Genomic DNA, 26,604 nt, shown 5'->3' with positions numbered 1-26,604 from the left:
TATATTACACTAATCGTATTTAATGTAATAAAAAAAATAGGTCAAGTTGCTCCAAGTAAATATTTAAAGATCTTAATTATTTGATAACACTAAAATATTATCATTTTCTAGAAGCTAAATATGTTTTATATTTTCTTTAAAGATTTGAATTCAATCTCAATGCATATATGTAGTTTATATCAAAACATTAAATATTTCTAATAATGGGTCCTTATTCCACCTAGGCTATAATTAGTTTTTTTAAATTAAGGTTAAAAAAAACTTCCCAAATCAATAGGATGGTGGATTCTTTTAAAAATTTTAAATCTACGCAAATAGGTTAAGGCTACTATATATCTCTTCGTAACTCAACAACCCATTTATAAAAATGTATATTTCATAGTTTATTAAATGGATTTTAATTTTTACTTGTATAGTTTAAATCTGATAAATTCGATAAGAAAATGTCTATGAGATTTGAAGACATTGTAGTTGATTTTAATAATATATGTATCATGGAGATGTATATAAGATGATCCATGGCTTTTAATAATTCTTTAGGCCAATACCTAATTGCATGCTAGTTAGAGAAATCAAGTTGGGTGGAGATAATTTTTCTGATAGTTTTCAGAAGACAGCTTCTATGACGATTGGTCTGAAATAAGTTTATTTTGGGAAATTAATTTGGCCCTATTGGTTAAATAAATGATGTAGTATCAGACGTTTGTTTTGTTGTAGAGTAATGTGAGGGATATAAGTAAATGTGTTTCATTATATATGCAATAGTTATATCTTGCAAATAAATAGCATATATCTTAATAAGTGTGGGTTGCATATTAATAAAAGAATTGCCATTCTCAACTTTTCCTGGGAGAATATATTAATTAATAAGATTCTATTATGAAGATGCGATATGTTAATTATATGGCAAGGTCAAATGGAGGCAAAAGTTTAACCTATCAGACTTTGGGTTGCATATTTAAATTATCGATTATTTAATGACATATTTTTATCTCAAAGTTGACAGAAACTATTACTTTTTAGTACTTATATGTTAATTAATTGCACGAAAAGATTTGTCATTTAACCTTTGTGTAAAGGATTTTTTTATATTAAGATAAAAGATTTTTAATCTTCTGATAGAATAAAAATTTTAAGATATTTGTGGAGGTATAGTTTGACAAATAAGGATTGATGCACACATTTATAATAGCTATAAGACCATAGAATTCAGGCACCTGCAAATGTTTGATAGTACCTACCTCTTACTGAAACCTCAAATTTAAAACACACATTTAATATGAATTATTTATTCCACCAAAAAAATTATTTCAAAACTAAAATTATTAAAATTACCAACAATTATGTTTTATTATTTTTGCTTATAAATTTTTATTTAGACATTTATTCAATTCCATTAAATTTTATTTTCATATATCATCCACTAAGTTATAATTGTTTTTAAAATTTTTTTTTAATCTTACAGGAAGGACTGCACGTATATATCATAATAATAAATTTTTTTAAATTTAAAAAAAAATTGTATATTGGAAATTGCTAGAATATTCTATAATTCTAAACATGTGTTTTATAAATATTTTTTGAGACAAAATAATTATATTTACAATTATTTAAATTTGCATAAAACTAATCTTCATTTCCCTTCTATTATTTAACTTTGATAATTTTTACTAATAAGCACGAGATAGGATAACATTGATGTTGATTTCACGTGTTCCTAAATAAGGTATAAAAATGAATGAATTTTTCCCACCTCTTACATTTTGTTAAATCTTATCATAAAATTGTTTAAGTTCGTAGAACATCATAAAAATATATTTATTTGGTATCTAAAATTGAATTTGTATTTTTAAAAATCACTAATTACTTGATAATTTAGAAAAAAGGATTTTTGTAATATTTGTTGTAATCAATAAATCTTTTCTTTCTATTATTGACACCTACAAAATAATTTTTAACTTTAAGGTATCTCCTATTCTTTTTACACACATATCATTATATGTCCTTTGCTTTTTACCGTTATTTTCACGTATATATTTGTAAGTTCTTGCTATTGGAGAATAAATTATTACCCAATTAATTTTCTTATAAGTAATAAATCATATTATAAATAAATTTCTGAATGAAAAGATGGAAAATATTATTTATATTTAATAATTGCTTATGTAGAGAAATTGCCTTAGATAAATAATTATGATAATATATTTTCACCTGGAAAGTGATATTCTGATGTTTTGGCACCATTTGTAATTGAATTTTAGTTACAAATGGACCTAGTGTTTTAAGAGACAAATGAAACATTATGAAATATTAATATATAAATTAAAACGTAACGGGAATTGATATAGATTAAGAACTAATTAATTTTGTTATATATATCTTATGTTATTAATTAATAAATGTTATATATTATTTGATATTTACTTATTTGACATTACGTTATAGTCAAACATGAGATTTTCACATTTATTTAATATTGCCTTTGTATAGACAATTGATTCATTATTATTATAAAAATTTCATATTCTAATAACTAATATTTTATTATATTCTCTTAAGGATTATCTTTTCAAATATTATTATTTATACATACCTCACTTTTTTAATTATATTTATAGCGCCGAAAATTCGTAGAACAAGTAATTTATATTTTAAAAAATAATATATTTGAACATAATATATCAAGTGAGTTTTACTAAATATTTAAATTTTTTTTGAAATCGTAGATTGTCCACAGGCCTTTATCCAATTTCTTTAATAATATTCAAGCCTTTTAAAAATCGTAAATAATTTATTTTAACACAATAAATATAAAACTATACATAATTATATTCTACCTTCAGTTTTTCAAAAAATAATTTTATAGTTTACTTTTGAAAAATCTCCATTTAAAAATAAATTATATGTTTATTATTTATTCTATATTAATTTTGATTTACGTCATCTTCGATCACGATTTTAAATATTTTATATCTTTATATATAGGGGAGAACGGGGGGGGGGGAGGCTATATCGGACATTTTTGATTTAGAGTGCTATTAAAAAAATTATTGCCTCAAGTAATTTCTTTCTCTGAATGAATTTAACGAGAATCATCTTGTCCGGATTTGTCCCAAGTCGGGGGTATTCTCGGACACAATCTTAAAATTTATAAATAATGCTTATAAAATTATTTTAAAATCGACAAATTGTAATTTTTTAATAATTAAATTTTTAATATGGTTATTTTACATAATATGTCTTCGCGCTTTTTTTAAAATTTTTTATTATGATTATTTTTCGTTAAAAATATTCGCATCTTAAAAAAAAATTATAGGAAAAATTTGAATGATGTAAATATTTATAATGTCCGACAATTACTTCATCCGGCATATCAAAGGAGTTAATATGTACATAAATGCTCTAAGTATCAAATAAATCCTTGTTTAAAATCGCTTGAATATTATTTTATATTTCTTAAAGTTTCAAAGTTGTTCACAGTGTCATTAATTTGTGGAATCTAAATAAATTAATGTTAAAATTAAAAATTTATTATATTTTTTTAAATATATAATTAATAAAAAAGAGGTTTTTTTGCATTAAAAGTTTACGAAGCTGAATTATGATTTTTTTCATAATTTTTTTTATATATAAGCCTATTTTAATTAATTATAATCTCAAGATAGCCTTTTAAATACCAAGGCTGTCAGGATTTTCCCCATATCCGAAATAGCATAGGTCTCCCCTAAGTTTGAAACAATTATTATAGTTAGATTATATTCTGATCAGTAAATTTTTATAATCACTTAATAAACGAAATATTTGTTTATATTATAAAATTTATAAAAATAAGCAAAAATAATTGCCACAACAAGTAATTTTTTTTATGATATTTATAACGACTTATATATATTTAAATAATTTTGGAATTTAGAAAGAAACTGTGTGTTATGTTTTAATATTTGGATTTAATAACTTCCAAGAAATTTAGAAAATTTAGAAACTATGAAATTTTGATAACTTTTCAAATATTTCGCAAATTGTGTAAAATGAATTGACAATATTTTTATTCTAAAATTATTATGCTTAATTATTAAATTAGATGTATTCAATAGAGTAAAAATTAAAATTGAAGTCTAAAACTGCAATACATTAATTTTTAATGCATAAAATTTTATTTAATACTTTAAAATTATTATGATACAAATAAATGAAGATAATTAATCAGAGAATGAGGAGCTCAATTAATAGTTTATTTTTTCTGTTTTAATATATAATTTTTGAAATATATTATATCAATGAAAAATATATTTATTTAAAATTTTATTATGTGATTTAAATAAAAGTTGTTTTATCGCTAGGATACTCTTGTTAACAATGCTACCTAATCTCTTTACCTTAAACAAATAAATATTCTGTATATAATAGATCTGGGGTTATAATGCCATTTGTAATTTTAGATTTTAATTACGAAATAAATTTTTTAAGAGGCTAGAAAATTAATAAATATTAATTATAAATAAAAAATAATTATTATATAAATTAATAAATATTATGATAATATTTTATTATTCCTTTATCCGTCGAACATGACTTTCATAATATATTATTAATGTTATCATATAAACAATTAAATCGAATATAATTAGAGATAATTATATATAAAATATATATTCCTATTATAATTGCTCAAAGATTTAAATATTTATTTAAATTGTTTAAGCTATAAATACTTAATCTATAACCTAATATTATTAAATACTTTATTTATTAAATAAGTTGCGAAATTAACTACCAAACCAAGTAATTTTTATATTTTGACATAATGTACATATCATATGAGATAAATCATTTAAAAATTGTTTAATTTATTTTTGGATTTAATTAAAATTTGCGTTTTAGTTTATAAAATTTGCTATTATTTTCTTTATGAAAAGATTAAAAATTTTAAAAATTAATACACGTTAAACTATATCTAATTGCATTTTAAAGTGAAATATATTATATAAATAGATAAATATATTCCACTCCATTTTTTTCGAAAAATAATATAGTTCAAATTGAAAAAAGCATTAAATTGAAAAAATATATTAATACTCTTTAAAATAAATTAATATATACGCCATAAAATCATATAATTAGCTTTAGCAAAAATATATTAATACTCTTTAAAATAAATTGATATATACGCCATAAAATCATATAATTAGCTTTAGCAAGTTATAATTATACACCAAAAATAAAATTACTTATAAAATAATTATTTAATATATATCCCATGATAAATGAAACTGCACAACATAATTTTATTATTCCAAATCATAATACCTTCACACTTTAAATGACAATACTTCATCTATTGTTACGTAGATAGCAAAAGTTAATTAAAACTTTGTGCTCATCGCTATTCTTCTATAGCAAATTTCTTTTCTGGAATCCATTGAGGTTATTTGTTAAGCAATATTTACAAAATTTTCCTCCTACTTTTCTCTATGAGTTAAAATTGTTTCCTCTACTCCACCATTCCATTAGCACGATATTTTACTCGTACGTCGAAATAATATTTAAATAAAATTTAATTTAAAAAAGGGTCTGAAAAATTAACCCAAAACATTCCATCGCTTACGATTTATTTTATGGTAAGTTAAGTTGAACACCCTAAATACATGAAAAGCTCTCAGAGGTGATAATAAACAATTGTTTAAAAATATAATATATCCCAATCTAAGAAATAATAATTTTTCCTTCCATTATCCTAATGACCGGAACTGCAATCTAATTTGCCACTTTTAATATGTTTATTTGATACAATTCAAGAATCTGGCCATGAACAATATATTTGTTATTCCTTATATGGATTTAAACCAGATTCAAAATCACGAAATTCGACTTGATGATTACAGAAGACAATTATTCCTTAATTTAAAATTATATATTTAATATAATATCAAGTCCATTCAATAAGAGGAAATTAAAATAAATATTAATAATTATTTATATTTATTTTTGAAAAAAAATTAATTAAACTCGTAAATTGCTCATTTACCAAGCTGCTGTCTAAATAAGGCGGTTTAGACATTTTTTATCTTAATCCCATTATATTTTAAAGAATATATCAACTTGATAAAATTTTTGGCTTAATAGATTAAAATTTTTTAGATCCTTTTGATAAAATTTTGGCATAAATTATAATATTTTAAAATATTTAGTAAAGTTTTTTTTTTAAATCTTAATGATTGATCTCAAAAAATAGTAACTATAAAAATAACAATTGCTATATATATAAATTTGAAAATTGTCTTTACCATATTGAACCTCAATAATAACGTATTTGTCTTACCCTGTTTTAAAAATTATAAAATGAAGTATTAAAGAGTTAAATTTATTTTGAGATAAAAGATAAATTAAACCCTTTATATCTTATTCTAAACTTTCCGGTTGTTTTATCATAAAGATAGATATCATCTGGTTTGTTTTTATTCTAAAGAGTGGTTTTCATAATTATTACCAAACAAATAATTTAATATTTTATTTTGCTAATATCCAAATCTACTTGAACTCAAGCACTTATCCATTTCATTTCTGTCTCCCAGTTCTCCTTTAACCAAAGAGATAAAAAATTAAAAATCAGAAAGTATCATGATTTAAATTTTCATTTTAACAAAATAGTTATTACTATCAATTCTTAAGCCACCTAGACTATATATATTTTTTTTATATTTATGGTTAAAAAAATTTCCCAAAACAATAAGATTGTTGATACTCTTTCAAATTTTAAATCAACCCAAATAGGTTGTGCTATTATATATATCTCCCCTGAACTCAATGACAGCCCTTTTAAACACTTATTGATAAATTCGACATTGAAATGTATATGAAGTTGTTTATTGGAGATAGAGAATCAATTTTAATAAGATGCATATCCTGGGAATGCATATAGCGGCTTGATCTTTGCTTCATAATAATTTTATATTCTAAAATCTTGCGCGTGCAAGTTATAGTAATAAATACCAGAATTGCAAGATAGGTGAAAATGATTTTGGTGTTAAGTTTTCAAAAGACTGATTGCAAGGCGATTGGTCTGATGTATTTATTAAATATAATGAGGGGAATTAATTTACCCCCAAAAAACAAATAATTAATATTATACATAATTTTTTTAAAAAATATATAAATCGCTCAACGATTTAAATATTAAAGATTGTTTATGCTATAAATACTATTTATATATCCTAATATTATTATAATTGCTTTCTATATTAAATAAGCACCGAAAATGACTATAAAAAGTAATTTTTATATTTTAATAGTATATGAGATATAAAAATCATTTTAATAATGTATATTTTATTGAACAAGGGGAAACGTTCAATTTGAGTAATTTAAATATAAGAAAAAATGTCGTCTTTATTTAACGTATTTATCAAGAATGAATCAAAATGAATAAATTTATCTGTTATATATCAAAAATAATCATTCTTTATATATCTCGTAAATCAATTGTTTCCAATCACTTTATGCAATTAACAACCTTTAATATTTTATTACAATCTAAATATATCTTCTTTTCGCCCTAAGTGAAATTGTCATAAAGTAATATTAAACGTAAATGTAATTGAAAACACCACTTTAAATACATTGTAAGTTGTATCATACAATAAATTTCTTTTTGGATTTAAATAAAATTAGTGTTTTAGGTTTAAAAATTTGTTATTATTTTTCATATAAAGATTGAAAAAGATTAAAATAATTTTTTAATACTTTAAACTCTTTCTATAATATTTTTAAAAAAATTTTTTAACATACATAATCTAATCCACCTTCATTTTTTTCTAAAATTATAATATTGTTCAATTTTAAAAAAAAGGCAAAAAAATATTAATCCTCTATAAAATAATTTTATGCTAGGCCAGTAAATTATATAATTAACTTTAGCAAGTTATTATTATACACCAAAAATAAATTACATAGAAAATAATTATCAAGATGTATATGTTACATGTTAAATAAGATTGCATTACACATAATAATTATATTATACAACAAATCATAACACCTCCACACTTTAAATTTCCAATATTTCCTCTATTTTCCCATCGATTGTAAAAATTTCTTATAACTTTCATCGCGCAATAGCAGTTTTCTTTTCTGGAACCCATGCTGTGGTTATTTGTTATGTAATATTCACATAATTTTTTTTATCCTACCTTCTTCTATGAGCTAAAATTGTTGCCTAACTCCGCCATTTCAATATCACGATATTCGCTAGCTTAAGGATTAAAATATATTTTTGATATGCTATAAATACCATTTCTATATTATAAAAGATTTTCCTTTTTAATTATAAAAACAGAAGCTATAACTAACGAATCAAGTAATTTTATATTTTGATAAATATTATGATAGTACATAACATATCATATGAGATAAAATAAATCGTTTTAAAAAATATTTAATTTTTTTATTTATATAAAATAAGCGTTTTAAGTTTTAAAATTTGTTGCTATTTTTTTATATAAAATTCTTATGTTTTTTGCTTTTTTAAAAATCGCGAATTTCGCACTGTTCAAATATTTTAAAAAAAGGTAAGAAAATTATCAATTTTGCTTTCAACTCTTAGAAAAATTCTTAAAAGTTTTAAAAAATCTACTAGATATTTTGTTTAGATGTATAAATATAATGAGGATAATTATACTTTTTAGAGTTTTTTTTTACTATTTGCAGGCATCATTGATATCAATCAATATTATTATCACTGCTCTTTTCAATTTATTCACTTTGAAAAGCTATCTCTCTAAAGCTAATCTGATTTAAATACATAATTAAAAATACTCTTCATTTATAATATTTATATAAGATATAAGCTAAGTTTATAAGGTGGATATAATTATAATTTTTAAGTATCTTCGAATATGGCTTTATAATTTAAAACAACCCATAGAGCAGAAACATGAATAAAGAAATAATTTTGCAAGTTATTTTATAAAATCCACTGAATGATGCGACAACATCAAAATAAAAGTTAAACAGTTCCTAGACTTTTTTAAATAGTGGGAGCACTAGATCTCTGCTAGGTCCGAAGATTAAGAGTAAACTACCTATGTCAGAAGTAGAATCTATATAATAAAGTATTTTCTCATTTTTCTATTAATAATAACACCATAAATGAATGGGATACGCTTAGCTCAGATCAGTTATGGATAGGTCGACGAAGTCATATTTGAAAGAGGAACAGCTAGAAAACAAGATTATTATATCTATGCTTATCGTTTTGACCTTGTACTAATATTATTAATAATACTAATTAATGATTAAAAATAAATATTTTTCAGATTTGCAAATAAATTGTTTATTATAATAATAAATTTATTATTGCCTCTTTACCCTGATGCTTAGCCATAAGGGTTAATTTAGTAAATGCACACATACATAATTATTAATAGCTATTAAATAAGTTATTGGGTTACATAAAAATTTATAATTTATTTATTTTTTATCTATAATTGTATAAATGCAAAATACCATTCATTTTCCCCCTTATCCCATAGATATAAAATTGAAAAATTTATCGTTATTAATTAAAATTTGAAATTGGTCAATATGTGAGACACATAATGAAATGTGTTTATTTTGTTAAAATTTTAACATTCATTTAAAAAGGAATTTGATTAAATTTTGATTATGACCGGATTAAAAAACAATACTTAATTATTAGAAGAAAATATCCTTTGAAAATAATTTTTTATTATAATTATTATATTTATTTTTTTGATATTAATTTTAAAAGATATATATGGTAAGAAAAAAAATATTTATTAATCTTTTATAAGAACAATAACTATCATAATTTCTTTTTTCTTGACTAAATTATATTGGGATTCTTAATAAGCTATAAATTATATGTACTTTTATAAAAATAAATTATAGAAGAATATGTGGGAGTAAAAAGTAATAAAATTATTGGTTTATATAATTCTAGCTAGAAATTTTAGATAACCACCATAGATTTTCCTAATATTTTTAATTGACAATAAATATTTTGTAAATTAGTGATTAGCATTTAGACCATGTCCTAGGTCGACTTATTGCTAAATAGCCAAAGATAATATTTTTTTAAAAAAGCTGAAAATATTAACAAACCAAAAATAGGGTGTTGTTCAAAACATTTTATTCTTGACCTAAAAGCAATTAAGTATCAAAATTAATCGACTCAAGACACGGCCTTAGATCTTTTTCAATAAGATTTAATTTTATAAATATAATATAATAAGTTACATATATTTTTGAATTTTACTAGATATCACACATTTAAAAGATCTGAGTAAGTATTATAATAATTATCATGTTTAATATTCATAAGGCCACTTCCAGACGTTTTTTTCTAGGTAACTTTTGAGGAATGTTTCCAGCAATTTTTCTTTTATTTCCACAAAATATAATAATTTGTTGAGAAAACTCTAACGTCAGGGAAATGATATGATTACCTTTTTAAGTTGAGCCGTATAGTCAAGCATTTATTTATTAAATTTTATAAATATCAAATAAAAATAAATGTTTTTATTCAATCACGAAGTATATAGTTTTATAACCTTTTGAATAATTATTTTTAAATAAATAGGGAAAAAGATAATGAATTTAAGTAATTTAAATTATTATCTACATTTCATACTTTTTATAATACATTTACATAAATAAGTGGCAATTTATAGCATTTTAAATTCTTTTATTAAATATTTTTGTTATATTTATGCGAATATTTAAATATTAGTATAACCTATAAAATTTTAGAAAATTATAAAATAAAATATTTAAAAATAATTTTATCCTATTTCATATTCATATACATAATACATATAATTGTCATCTTGCAATGATCACAAAAGGAACTCATTTTTATAACTTAAATCCTAAGATCTCAGGGAAATGTTATGATTATATTAAATTGAGCCCTATAAGTCAAACATTTATTTACTACATATAAAAACCTTAAAAAAACAAAATGCTGTTTTAATTTATCAAGGACGATATAGTTTTATAATGTTTTATTGATATTTTTCTATTTTTTATAAATAGAGAATATGGCTGCCACATTAAGTAATTTTATATTCGTAATGATCACAAAAGGAACTCATTTTTATAACTTAAAAGGTTGTAAGATCTCAGGGAAATGCTATGATTATATTAAATTGAGCCCTATATGTCAAACATTTATTTACACATATTATAACCATTAAAAAACAAAATGCTCTTTTTATTTTATCAAGGATGATATGGTTTTATAATGTTTTCTTAATATTTTTTTATTTTTATATAAATAGTGAAAAAGGCTCAAAGTAATTTTATATTCGAATTAATATGTGCATTTCGGGATTTTTATGATTACGATGATTAAATAAGTGGCATAATTTATAACAATTCGAATTGGCACACCCAATTTTTATTAGAAATTTTTGTTATATTTATCCGAAAAATAAATATTAATATAAACTTAATAAAATTTTAGAAATTATAAAATATTTAAAAATAATTTTATCCTACAAATATCTTATAAAAATTATATAAGGTCAATATTAAATCGGTGACAATGATGTATAAAAAAATTAATCTTATCTTAACTCTAAAATATTATTCATTGATACTTTAAAAAATATAATATATACAAACAATAAATAACTAACCATCCAGCAATCCATTTTTTGAGGAATTTATATATAACCAGAAACCGCCCATCTATTCCACATACTTAAAAGCAGACCGCTGCCTTCTAATCATCATAATTTTCCAAAGTATTGTAAAATTCTAATTTCCTCAACTGTTGTGAAAATATTTTTCTTATATACAATTATAAATGTTTTATTTAAAACACCAACAAATAAAGATTCCATCTTTCCTGATTAACCTATATAATTAAAGAACTACCTTCTTAAACCCATGCCCTTGCTTATAATTACTAGAAAATTTTAACCCAATATAATGTACCAACCTTTGATTTTTCAATTACTAAACTTAAAAACTTAAATGATATTAACTATAATTTCCTTTAGAGGCACAACTTACTTTAAAGGGCCTATGCTATATCTATTATTGAAATTAATATAAAAACAATACAGCATCAGATACATTTCTGACCGATTATCATTATTCGATTTAATTTGGCTAATACCATTATCTTCTATTTGTTTGGTGTTATACGATTAATTGCATTAGCAAAAAAGGGGTGGCGGAAGTGTATCTATTTCTGCCATGTCCTCTTTATCAGACTTTTTGCGAAAATATTTATCTACAGAATCCAGTTATATAATAGATAATAGTCTGATATAATTATTATTTTACTCTTAACGCAGCAAGTTCTTTCGATTCGTGTTAAATCTCAACTTTTATATTTATTGAAACTATCTTCAAATAGATAGTAAAAAACTGGTATTTTATTAAAAAAAACCAATTGCAGAATTTACCTTTAGAACCTATTAAATATTTGGTGAAAAGGGAAAATATTTATATGATTTTTGATTCATAGATAAAAATCTTATATTTTTAATCAGAGTTGTTAACGCTCCTTTTAAAAGTAGCTAGTCTCCCGCTCCTACCTTCTCAGAAGGAGCTAGCTCGCGCTCCCGTTACTAGGGTCTTATATGTCAAACATTTATTTAATAAATTTTATAAATCAAAGAAAAACAAATGCTGTTTTTATTTCATCAAGAACTATATAGTTTTATAACGTTTTCTTAATATTTTATTATTTATATAAATAGCGGATAATCCTAAATATTTAGGTAATTTTTTATTTGGATTAATATGTGCATTTTGGGCTTTTTATTATTCAGATATTAAAATAAGTTACATAATTTATAATGTTTCATAATTGACAGATACAATATATTTTATTAAAAGTTTTGTTATATTTATCCGAAAACTCAAATATATTAGTATAAACCAATAAAATTTTATAAATTATAAAATAAATTATTTAAAATTACTTTTAAAAAATTCTCACAAAAATTAAAAATGCTCTATTAAATTGTTGATAAATGATGTATAAAATAAATTAATCCTGCACTATAACATCTTAAATCAAAAATTTTTTCAAAATTAATACTTTAAAAACTTTATATATTTAAACAAATATAGTAATTCATCCTACTAACCACCCACACTTAATTTTTTGAGGAATTTAATAATATACAAAAATTACCAATCTATTTCGCACATTTTAATGCAGATTGTCTTCGTCTTCTTATCATAATTGCTTCCCAAAGTATCATTAAATTCTAATTCCCTTAACTGTTGCGAAAATATTTTCCTTCAATTTTAATGTCTTCTTTAAAGCACGAACAAATTAAAATGTCATACCCTCGTAATAGGATTAAAAAAATTTAATTTTGGACCTACCCTTTGCTTAATCAATAGAAAAACTATTTGAACCTATAATGTATCAATCCTTGATTTTTCAATACCAAACCTATCTTAGATTGATATTTTGAATGGCTTACGCTATGTTCTTTTAATTAAAATTAAGCAATTCTTGCAGAATACACCATAAATTGTAGGAGAAAATGCTAGTCATGGCCACCTTAATAAACATATTGAAAGACTTTCATATCTTATCGATTATCATTAATTTGCCATAAAAATTTAACCAATATTTTGGCCCATACTATTATGTTCGATTTTTTGGTGTTGATTTGCGATAACAAAACAAGATGGGGGTGGGGGAAATGCACGCATTTCTGTCATGTCCTCTTTAAAATATTTTTTTTGGAAAATATTTATTTAAAGAATACAGAGCCCCTTGTTAATTTTAGTTCCCATCAACTAGATTTCGTAGTAAAATAACAAAATTAATCAAATGTGAGGCACATTAAACAAGGGAAATAAAATCATGTTATTGGTAGATAAAATTAAAGGGTGAACTGGGAACGCGAATGAATCTAAATATGTGAGGGTTCGTTATTAAAATAACTCGAAAAATGATTTGTAAGATTAAAATAAAATAAAATTTGAAACAAAGTGAATGAATATAATTGCGAAAGAGAGGCGCGAATTATTACTATAATATAAATGAATGTTTAAATTTGCGCGAATTAAATAAGCAAACGTTGTGCAATACTAAAAAAATAGAAAATATGGAATATAAAAAGAAAAAGAAAAATTTAATCGCACTTTAATTAATTGAGCGATTAAAAACGTTGGTTTTAATTTTATATAAATGATTAATAAATTAGGAAAACTAAACTAATTTTAAAAAATACGAAAATATAATATAAAATAGAAAAATATCTTACTAATTATCTTTATTTATCATTTTCCTTCGAGGGCGTAATTAAAGGACATAATAATATTATCCATGAATCTCTACTACAATGTTTTAAAAATTTAATTCTAATTAGAACTTTTTATTTAAGATGACTACCTAAAAGAAGGAGATATCGTAAATTCAGGTATATTATAATATATTTTAATATTATATAATTATTCCTAATTTGTTAAATTGGTCAAAAAATGTGTAAATCGAGAAAACACATTCTTAATAACCTATTTGAATTTACATTCTATAACATGTCTGGTTGAGAAATACTCCTTAAAAAAAGGTTATATTCATAAAATAAATGTTAAGGTTAATAGTTTACCTAGTAATAAAAATATCGTATGTGATAACATATAGTTTAAAAAAATATATATTTAAAGACTTTAAAAAAATTTATAATAAAGAAATAAATCAATTTTTTATTTCATATTAAATATATTTTTTGGAACATAAAATTTAGAATTTTTTTTTTGTGACAGTATACAATAACATAGTCTAGACAAATGAAATTAATTTTAAGAAATATAAATTTAATTATAATATTAGAGACCTGGGTAGATGGCTGTCATCTGTATGACTGGTCACTCACTCTAACTTATTATCTATGAGATTATTTTGTCTTAATATTTAACAAATACTTATGATTATTTTATGTGTCTTACATATAATTATTTGTATAATTAAATTATCTAATAATAAAAAAAAAACCCTTTAGCACCCTGTCAAACTAAAAACGCATTCTTCATTTTTTTTCTAGTACTGAATTTTAATTATTTCTTTCTTTAAGCTATATTCACAGAAGAAAAATAGAAAGAAAGAAATATAACTTCATGTTAATCATTATGTTAAAAGATGATTTAAATAACAAGAAATAGGAAAATAATAAGTGGCGTTGGATAATGTAAATTTTATTACCTTTTGCAACTTTATATGAACACTAATACTGCATTCACAGTATGCACGAATAAGCGGCGAAGTACATAAAAATTAAATGAAATATTTTGTATACTTCGTATAGCTTTTTGATCCTAAATGTGAATGCAGTGTAATGCGTACCTGTTGGTAAAAATGTAATAGGTTCACTCAGTGGCGTAGCTACAGGGGTGGTTTTCGGGTTTGGACCCCTCCCAGAGCAAAATTTTTTTGAGATTATACGCTCAAAAGACTTAAAAGTGATTTTATATGAATTATATTTTTCTGGTTTTGATGTTTGAGGAAGGATATTATTTACTATTGAAATTATTCTGGATAGTATTATTATAAAGTCATTGAGAATAATCTACTAATTTATAATAACATATTATTGATGCATTTAAAAAATATATTTATTATATATTATCGAAAATATGGTTGTAAGATAAACCCGGCCGAAGGTCGGAAAGGGCCGAAGGCCCGTTGGGTCGGGGCGAAGCCCCCACCTTTTATATGTATAGACCCCCTCTAAGGAAAATTCCTAGCTACGCCACTGGGTTCACTTGTTTTCTAATATATATTATAATGGAATCAATTCTTTGTTCCGAGCTACTTTATATATATGTTTAACTATTCTAATTATAATATATATATCAAAAATAACAATCAAGGTGGATATCATTTATCAAATTTTTGAAATTTACTAATAACATAATCTTAATTTACTATATAATAAATATACCCATTTCAATATTTATAAATAATAATATAGCTTATTATAAAGGCTTCAAAACAATTGGTAAATACTAATAAATCTTATTTTCTAATTCTAAAATATTATATTGTTGTCTTAATATATTTTTTGAAGAGTATATGGTGAATTCCATATCAAATCAACCAAGGTTTCAACCCGACCCCTTTCAATTTTTTTTAAATTTTGCATACTGGTGGTATATACTATAACTAAGAAAAAAATGAAATTTTACCTCCCAAAAAGGCTTACCCGCTAAGATATGGGCGTTTAAAGCGCCGAAAAATGGTACATTTTTGACAAAAAGTGCCTCATTTATTTTCAAATATCTCGAGAAATAATTAAGTTAGAAAAATAATTTAAATTTTATTATGTAGCTTAATAATAGTTCTTTAATATGACATAAAAATAAATATGATATAAATTTAATGAATGTCCAAAACCGGATGTATAAAACCGGAAATGGCCATAGAAAAAAAAAGGTATTTTATTTTTCGAAATTTTTTTTCTATAGATAGATATAACACTGCTTTATATTTGTGCCAAATCCTAGCCTGGGATAAAAAAGGGTCTAGGAGTTATGACTCTTTATATGGCTTAAATTGATCAAAAATATCTTCATTTAATGAATACTTATGAAATAATGTTTTTTTAAAAATTATGTCTAAATGATAGGCCCTAACTTTTTTTTATTTTTAATTGTTAACATATTGTGAGTGAATAGATTTGCATTCTTACGACCCAAAAACTGTGTTTTAGCAGGTGGTCCAGGTACACATACCATGTGTATCTGCACACTACACCAAAATTTTAAGCTTATTTTAATAGGGGGAAAATTAAAACAGCTTACAAACAATAATGATCATTATAATTATCCTCCAATAAACGATTATAAACATTGTATTGCACAAAGTCTTTGCAATCCTGCCCAGCCTGGATCTTACTTCAATAAATGTAAATTTTGTCCTGGATCATCCCAAATAAAAGAAAGACTTATTATATTATTTGATACGAATTCAATAGATTATATATCATTTAAACAATGGTTGGTAGTTGATAGAACTACGCTCGAAACGCTGACAAAATCAGCTTATAAATTCCTAGATTATTTAATTGAGAAATTAGACAATTTGATTCCACATTCATTTATAGCATCACAACAATCATTATTTCAAAACAATTTAAAATCTAATTTAAATGTTGGCGAATACTTAGTTATTGCTGACTTTTCGGAAAATTATGCATTTTTAGTGCAAGACCATGCACAGGGATTTCATTGGACAAATAATCAGTCCACTATTCACCCTTTTATCATTTATTATCGTCAGGACAACACTATAAAACATATAAGTTTAGTGGTGATATCAGATTGCTTAAAGCACAATGCCTGTGCCTTTTATTTATTTCAAACTAAAATGATCTTATTTTTAAAAGAAAGATTTGATACATTGACCAAAATTTATTATTTTTCTGATTGGGGCCGTAATCCAATATAAAAATAAAAAAAATTTCATAAATCTCTATAATCATGAATGTGATTTTGGTATAAAGGCCAAGTGGCATTTTTTTGCTACAGCTCATGGAATAAGTCCGTGCGACAGTTTAGGAGGTATTACAAAACGGCTAGCAGCTCGAGCTAGTTTGCAACTGCCATATCAAAACCATATTTTGACACCAATGGATTTATTCGACTTTGCAACAAATAATGCAGATTTTTGAGAGCAAAAAGAATTCCGGGAACACAAAAATACCATGCTTATATTCCCCTTGATGAAAATAAAATTAAAGTCAAAATTTATACCAATTCTTTAGATAATTTAATATATGATATATTGTAAACATAATTATGAATTATTATATTATATGTAATTATGCATTTCAGAAAAATAAAGTTATAAATTGGTTTAGAATTATTTTGTCAAGTAATTTTCAGTCACAACATGTTAACAATTAAAAATAAAAAAAAGTTAGGGCCTATCATTTAGACATAATTTTAAAAAAAACATTATTTCATAAGTATTCATTAAATGAAGATATTTTTGATCAATTTAAGCCATATAAAGAGTCATAACTCCTAGACCCTTTTTCATCCCAGGCTAGAATTTGGCACAAATATAAAGCAGTGTTATATCTATCTACGGAAAAAAATTTCGAAAAAAAATACCTTTTTTTTTCTATGGCCATTTCCGGTTTTATACATCCGGTTTTGGACATTCATCAAATTTATATCATATTTATTTTTATGTCATATTAAAGAACTATTATTAAGCTACATAATAAAATTTAAATTATTTTTCTAACTTAATTATTTCTCGAGATATTTGAAAATAAATGAGGCACATTTTGTCAAAAATGTACTATTTTTCCGCGCTTTAAACGCCCATATCTTAGCGAGTAAACCTTGTTGGGAGGTAAAATTTCATTTTTTTCTTAGTTATAGTTTATACTACCATTATGCAAAATTTAAGAAAAATTGAAGAGGGTCGGGTTGAGAATCGACTTTTTTTGGTTGATTTGATATGGAATTCACTATATATATTATATTTACTAACAGCACTTTTGACCGGAGCTTATAAAAACAAACTCTGAACTCTGATCGTAGTTTGATGTTTTCTAAATTGAGCAGTTAATCCGAACTGGTTTAACTCACTGTGATCCAAACCGAACTTACTCTCACTTAAATTTGACGACGATAAGTTGGAAGATATTCTGATTGAATAAGAATTTTAATATTGATAAATAAAATATAATTAGAATTTAGGACTAGTTTTAAATTATTTTTTCATCTTGCATTTACTATTTTTTTTTATTGTATTATTATTGTATATATATATATAGATTTTAGGCGAATATTTTATGAAATTTCCGGTCATAAAATATATCTTTATGTGGCCTATGATACCGAGTCATAATTCTGATTTTGAATATGTTGGATGATTATTTATTTTATATTCATAATTGCTAAAATTGATATTCATGAGTTGATGGTGGTAAGTATAGTTTTCTATGTCAAACATTTCCTGACGCGAGTTGCTTATGTTAATTATGGTTTCCCATTTCAATCATTTAGAATAATGGTAATTGTTAACCCTACATGGGTTTAAGGCAGATCTTTTTACTTTGAGAATATGATGCTGGGGGTCAAAAATTTAAATAAATATATACTTTAATCCTATTCTTCTAGTGTTCCATCTCGGTTATTAATAATAACTAGGCTCATTTTTAAAAGAAATCAAAATTCACTTTAAAAAAATAAGAGGCAATGCAAAAAAATTTTAAATGTCAAATTTAAGTTTGGACGGAATGAGGGAATAATTTTGGTTGTTAATTAAACCCTGTTTGAGCTATATTAGTTATTTCAATTTTTCTTAATTATTAAGAGTTGCTTTTTATATGTGGCTAATTTTTTTTCAATATGTTTATCAATTAAGATTTATATCGCCCTTTTCGTCTTTTCATTATTGATTAATTGATTTATCAAGTTTTCACAATCTTATCGTACCCTTTTAACATTTCTGCATTTTTTTTATCCGACAATTTTTTTCCTCTTGTCTGTTTACATTCTGTTATGAAACTTGAAATCTTAAAACTATTTTCTTCATTTCGACAATTTTGACATATTTTATTTTCAATAATATTAAGGAAGGTCTAACTAATTTGCTTTATGAAAGATAGAATTAATATGTTTGAGTTTTTTTATTAATCCTCTGCCTCACTGGCAAATATTAAAAAATAAACTTTTAATAACTAATGCTACACTTTATTGCTCTAAATCCAAATATATGTGAGATTAATTGTAAAGAAATTTTTTAGCTGTATAAATTTTTTTTATCAAGTGATTATTTTGCGATCGTCCTTTATAATATAATAAGCAATTTTTTTTAAATATAAGCATAAGATAGCATATTCTTAAATATATCATATGATTTTTATATTTTTAGAATCGCAATATTATAAATTTGGTAAATTTATTTATAAAATAAATTAATCTCGAATTTACTTGAATATTTATAATTAATGACAAAATAGCAAGTACAATGAAAAGCGGTATAATATAATACATTTGATCAAATTACTAAGAGGATTAGGTTAAGAATTTTCTATTACAATTATAGATACCTTAATTTATCATGTATATCTTTTTATGATATTTGAGATATAAATCAGATTTTTTAAATGGTATAAAAATAAATGTAAGTTTTAATCAAGAAATTATAATTTTTAATGCATATAAATTATATATATTTTTTGTAAAAAAAATCGTTCTTAACAAAATCTATCATGATGATGGATATATTTATGGCCACCGTTATGGCTAACTTTTTATTTAAACCAATTAAAAACACATACCTCTAAATAAAACTAAAAAAAATGTATTTTCTTGATAACATGATAATAATCTAAATACACCTGTTGAATCTAAAATAACTCCTTGACTAATCATAATCTAAAATTCCACCTTTAAAATATCTAACTAAAACCTTTGACAACATACTTATATCCAATCTTAAACATTCCCCCACTACATATGAGCTTCTTTATAATATGCAATGCTTATATGTTTTTTTGCGCATTCTCATTTTTTGTAAAAAGAAATTGAGCTTTTGGAATATTTATTGAACCTTTTAGAAAGAATTTTAATCTCTATTTGATTACTACCTTTGTAAATTTTTTCATAAAGATTACCATTGTTTGAATATCTTTGTTTTTACCCCATTTTGCATTTTCATAAATGATATTTTATCTATATGAAATATTCTTGAAAATTTAATTTAATAAATTCTAATCTTGGTAGAAAATAAACAAAAATAAAATGTTAAAGAAATATATGGAATAATGGATCAAATAAAACCTCTTTTACTTTTTGATATTATTTTTTATGGTGATTAAAGAAATAACATAAAAATAATGTAGTGCTAATCATTATGAATACCATTAATTGTCTCTAATTAACTGATAGTTAATATGAATATATAGTGCTTATTGAGTTTTTGCATCATTTCTTGTAGAATAAATATAGCTTTAGAGAAAATTATATTATTTTTATAACCAAAATTTGAAAGAAATTGTAGATACGCACATAAAAAGATTAATTATTTCATTTTTCAATATCGTAATTATAACCAATATTATTATGATGTATAGTTGTTTACTGCCCAACAAGTACATAACGATTATAAATTTTTACATAGATTTTGTCATTTTTATTTATTATATTTTTGCTGAAAATTCTTAATTTTAATATCTTGTTCCTATAAATTTTTTATAGTTTTCTAAATCAATACTCGATTAATTAAAAATTTAGATATTTAAAATATTATAAAAAAATTTTGGTAAAACTAGAATGTTTAAAAGCTAACCAAAAATAACACTTATAAAAAATATTTCAACTATAATTATTTATTTTTAGTAGTTTGTATGGGTAATTATTTATATTTTATAACTCAAGAATTTTAAAAATAATGATTTAAAAAATAAGAGTAATTTTCTATTGAACATATTTATAAACGCATTATATTATGTCAGTTTTTGATGATAAAATTATAAGTTGTAAGATATACTGAGTAGTCTTTCCCTATTCATTTGCTCAAATAAAGTAAATAAGAAAAGTTTAAAATAAAAATTATAATATATTTCTATTAAAATAATAATTAAAATAATATTTAATATGTATTGAAAATTTATTTTATTCTCATAATTATATATACACCCAAGCGCATACGCAGGGGAGGGGGTGGCTGATACCCCCCCCCCTCCTTTCCCAAAGCCAAAAAATGAGAATGACGGCTAAAACATTTTTTTAAATATTATGTTTTATGCTTATTAATTTATATTTTATAATAATAATTTCTACCTTTTATATATTTATCACGTTAACAGCAGAAATAAATACGCTACTAAATTATTCTATGTATTAATATAGATTTTAAATTTTTATTGACCTTATATTTATTTATCTATCATTTTAAAATTTTCCACAATAGAAACATATTCACTATAAAGCTATAATATATATCAAAAAACTAATATTTAATTTTTCATATTTATTTAAAAAATGTATATAGGGATCTTTCTATCCCAGTCATTTCACAAAACAAAAATATAAGATAATTTTATTCACTCTTAGTAATTAAGAATTCCCACCTAATAAATCAATTTTTGAAAGAGTTTATTATAGATTTTCTCACTGAAATCAACCTAAAAAAAATAGAATAAAAGATTTGATTCACAGTGCAAATCTGCCAATATTATTACCGCTGAATCATACCGAATATATTCTAAATCTTGATGGGAGAAAAAAATTAATTATTTTTTTACATATTTTTATTCTGAGGATGTTAAAATATAGAAGACATTACTAGCTGAATGCAAACTTGGTGTAAAACTATGGTTAATAATATTACAAAAATTGCTATATTTAATTTGCATAATTTTAAACACATTTTAGACTATAGCGAAGAAGATTGAAATATTAGCTCAATCCCAAAGAATATTGAATTTTAGATTTAAAATTTGTATTATGCTTCTTCTTAATAAAATTTTTGGGCATTAATTAATATGAATAACAAATTAAAGGCTTAAAAAATTTGTAATTTTTTTACAAATCTTATAATCGCAAAATATGTTCAATTTTACTATTGAATTAAATTATGATATAATTAATAAAAAGAATTTAAATAAAAATTTGAAAATTATTTTATATTATGCATCTAAAGAAAATGGATGAACATAGTATTTTTAACATTGAGATTGTATTTAAGTTATTTTTAAGATTTTGATATAAAAATTAATAAAATCTAAAAATAAAGTAAACATAAAGCAAGGATCCAAACCGAACCTGAACCTGAACCAAACCGTTAAACCGCTAAAAACCGGTATTTTTATCGAACCTGTACCGAACCTAAACCGCTAAAAAAATTTCAGCCGAACCTGAACCACTCCAAATGCCTCTGAACCGGTTCGAGTATCATGATTTTAAATAAAATAATATGCAAGTTATTATTAGATTTCATTTCAATTATATTCGAATTATTTTAAAATTAGCATCAATCACACTTGATTGATAAGTGTCGGTCATAATTTTTATAAACTTTAGTATATTGTCATTTTACAACATTTTTTAAATATTTAAAGCTTATAAATTATAATGCTTAGAGAAAAATTAAATCCAAAATATTATTATAAATGACACATCAAACCTGATATCATATTGGCAATGCCGGCCACCCAAATTAGTGTGGAAAGATGTTTCAACAATTAAATTTATGCTATTTCCTTATAGATGTTATTCGAGTGAGACGAATTTTAAAAATATATTAATTGTGCGGCGCTTAATAAAAATATTTAAGTTAAAAAAAGGAAAATATTGTTCATATTAAATTAATCATTGATATATATTATTATAATGTTATTTTATAATGTGCAATTAATAAAAATGAAGGTTTTCTATATGTGTTTTTTAAATTAATGATAAAATAAAAAAATATTTTCCCTATACATAATTCGAATGTAGGTTTGAATACAAAAGTGTTCAAACCGGTTTTTAGAGGTTCGAACCGAACCAATATTTTAATTTTTTACGAACCGAACCTGAACCTTAAACAGTTATTTTTATCCAAACCTGAACCTGAACCGAACCGATATTCGTTTCGGTTTGGATCCCTGACATAAAGGTTAAAATTTACCGTACCCTAAATGTTTTATGATTGTTAAATTTTGTATTAATAAAAAAAATTAATAAAGAATTTTCTTGTTCATCTATTTTTTTATAACAAATTTTTATGGACAATATAACTACATATCCCCTACTTTCAATGAAACTGTCACTTAGTTTACAAAAATACAAGCCAACCATCTTCATATTACCAGTGACCCTAAACACTTATGGTTTTCTTATTAATATAGCTGGATTTTATTAATTAAAAATAAATCTCTATTTAAAAATTGCTAATATGTACCCCTTCAAAATCTGCCCCATGTCTTCACATTTATAAATAAAAATTGTCTTCAGGATATTAAATTAGCATAAATATTGACGAAAAAATAATATCAACGACACATCTATTCAGAGAAACATTTATAAATAATTTTACTGTGTGGTTAGAATTAAAATTTGTATTTAAAAATTTTTATGTATATTTCTATGAAACATTTTTGGAATTATTTTATCATATTAAAATACCATTATGGTTTAACTTCAAAATATTTGTATATTCGTAATTATTTTTATGCGGGATAATCATATCCTATCTCCCTTTCTCTCTATTTCACTTAAATATTTTAAACTAAAAATAAATTTCTGATTTATTATTATTTAAATAATAACGGACATTTTAATATATGATAATATCTTATTTATAAAAGTTTATGTTCTTGGTTAAAAACTTAAAATGCCCTCAAAAATGTTTGAAAATAAAAAACGTATAATATTTTGATATAAATATATAATAAAAATAATGATTATCTAAATACACTAAAATATTGTATAAATTTGTTGAATATAATAAATTAAATTGTTTTTATTGGGCTTGGCCAAAATTTTTAAAACTTATTATGGGGGTTGGAGGGGGCTTTGGAATTATTTTTAATATTAAATTTTAGCCAGGCCTGACCCTAAAAATATTTTAACTGCCGGCCTGGGCGACTTTATCAAAATATACAAGTTCTTGATGTTAGGTATGATGTAAGTATAGAATCTATAATATATATATAAGCCGTGTCACAACAAATTTAGACAATAGTATTGTTTTATAAAACATTTTTCCAAAAAATCATAAATGTTAAGCCAATTTGAATTTTATCATGTGATTATATATTTATTTTTTAATATTTTAATGATGATTTTCACAAGATATCGCATCAGAAGGTAAAGATTTTGTAATTTATGTTTATGATTTTATTTTAATAAATATTTCACATTGTATACTCAAGGTAAGCCTCAAATTTAGAAAATTACAAATAAATGAAATTCTGTAAAATTAAAAAATATAGCCTAGCCATTATATAGGATTAATATTTTGATTTTTACAGTATCAATGTTTAAAATATCAAATTTATTTTGAATATTATATAATTATATATAAAGTTTGTTTTTTTTTAAATTTTACATTTTTTAATAGAACTGAAACAACTATAATAATTTTATCCTTTATATATACCAAAAATCTATTAAAACAATTAAATAATAAAAAAATTAAGTTAGTTTAAATGATGTTAATTTAATGAATGTAAGATACAAAAATTCGCGCTAAATAATAACCATTATAATAAAATAATAATCCATGTTTAACAATATATTTTTTAATTAGGTAATTTTTATGTATTTGCATTTATATGATTACTAGAATGATACATCAAATTTGACAACGAATTATTTTCTCCTTAATTTTAAGATGGATAAAATAAATTAAAAAACCATATTATGAATTCACTTTTATAATCATAGATCTGTTTTGCAACTTGGTAAATCAATGTAATTGTTATTATGAAAGCAGATTTTTGTATTTTTATTTAATACAACTCATTTGCCGTTAGCATCAAGGATGTTAACCCAGACCCAGACTGAACGCTTCTATGCCTTTACCCGAACCCGAACACTTTTTAAAAGAGGAGGGTCCAAGGGTTATAGGTGTCAAAAATTTTTAAAATAATAAAAAACATTTTTAATTTTGTTAACTTATCTTCGCGTTTTTCTTACAATTTTCTTGCTGGACTTCCATTTTATTTAGAGGTTGATATCATAAATTATTTTAGTGTATGTAGTTATATTTTATTATGTAAATTATATCGACTATTAAAGATTACCAAAAAATAATCACTTTAAAACTATTAATAATAAAGCAAGGGATGTTGCAAAATATTAAAAAACCCCCACAATTGTAAGAATATTAAAATCGATGAAAAGGTCAATTTTAATATTAGATTGCACAACATGTTTATTCTCAATTTGTATTATGCTATAAGAATTATTAAGTTTGAAAGATTTCTGTAATGATTTTATTATACGAGTATGTAAATTCATTTTGTTGGAGGATGATTGGTGCCAAATAAAGGACCTTACTAGTGTATTAGTTCTTTTAAAATAACAACATTAAGATTACAATCAAAAATTATGTTTATCTTAATTTTTTATCATATGGTTTATATGCCGATTAGATTTAGAAAGATTTACTAGTCCTTTTCATAAGAAATATTATAAAACATAAAAATTCGAGAACAACAATATTTGCAAAATAGTGTTGTATACCCCTCAATATATCTAGACCCTCGATATCAGGTTTTATCGAGTATTGAGCAAAAATAAATGGCTATACCATCTTAAAGTTTTATGGCATACGCAAAACACCATTATTTACAATATATTGGAGGCCACATCGTAATAATAATAATGAAAATTATAGCAACATTGATGATCTTAAACTTTTATTTTTAGATAAAGAAAAATCATATTAGAATCAGATAGAAATGAGGATCAAAAAATGTCTATTGCATCTTTAATAGAAAAGTTCTCAGAGTTTAAAGAATAAATAAGGATACAATTATTTAAAAATTCTGTAAAGAAAATTCTTCAATGTTTCCAGAATTATATATCTTGTCTAAAATCGTCATGGCTATACCGGCGACACAAGTACAATATTTTATGTATTTCTATTTTCGG

General features: G+C 23.1%; 1 protein-coding gene across 3 annotated transcripts in view; it reads left to right on the top strand.

The window, feature by feature from the left end:
- LOC135931195 (uncharacterized) overlaps positions 1-26,604 on the top strand; it is a 57,136-nt gene that overhangs the window by 15,262 nt on the left and 15,270 nt on the right. The window contains exon 2 of one of the 3 annotated variants that reach the window (XR_010572966.1): positions 2,619-2,639. The exons of the other annotated variants lie outside the window; for them this stretch is intronic. The gene's annotated coding sequence lies outside the window, so the exon portion shown is untranslated. The remainder of the gene's footprint in view (positions 1-2,618; positions 2,640-26,604) is intronic. 3 annotated transcript variants of the gene reach the window in all.

Source organism: Gordionus sp. m RMFG-2023, chromosome 1, assembly GCF_954871325.1.
Source record: "Gordionus sp. m RMFG-2023 chromosome 1, tfGorSpeb1-WG-v2, whole genome shotgun sequence".
Classification (NCBI taxonomy): Eukaryota; Metazoa; Nematomorpha; class Gordioida; order Chordodea; family Parachordodidae; genus Gordionus; species Gordionus sp. m RMFG-2023.
The sequence above is the reverse complement of the archived record's forward strand: the minus strand, read 5'-3'. Positions and strand labels throughout refer to the sequence as shown.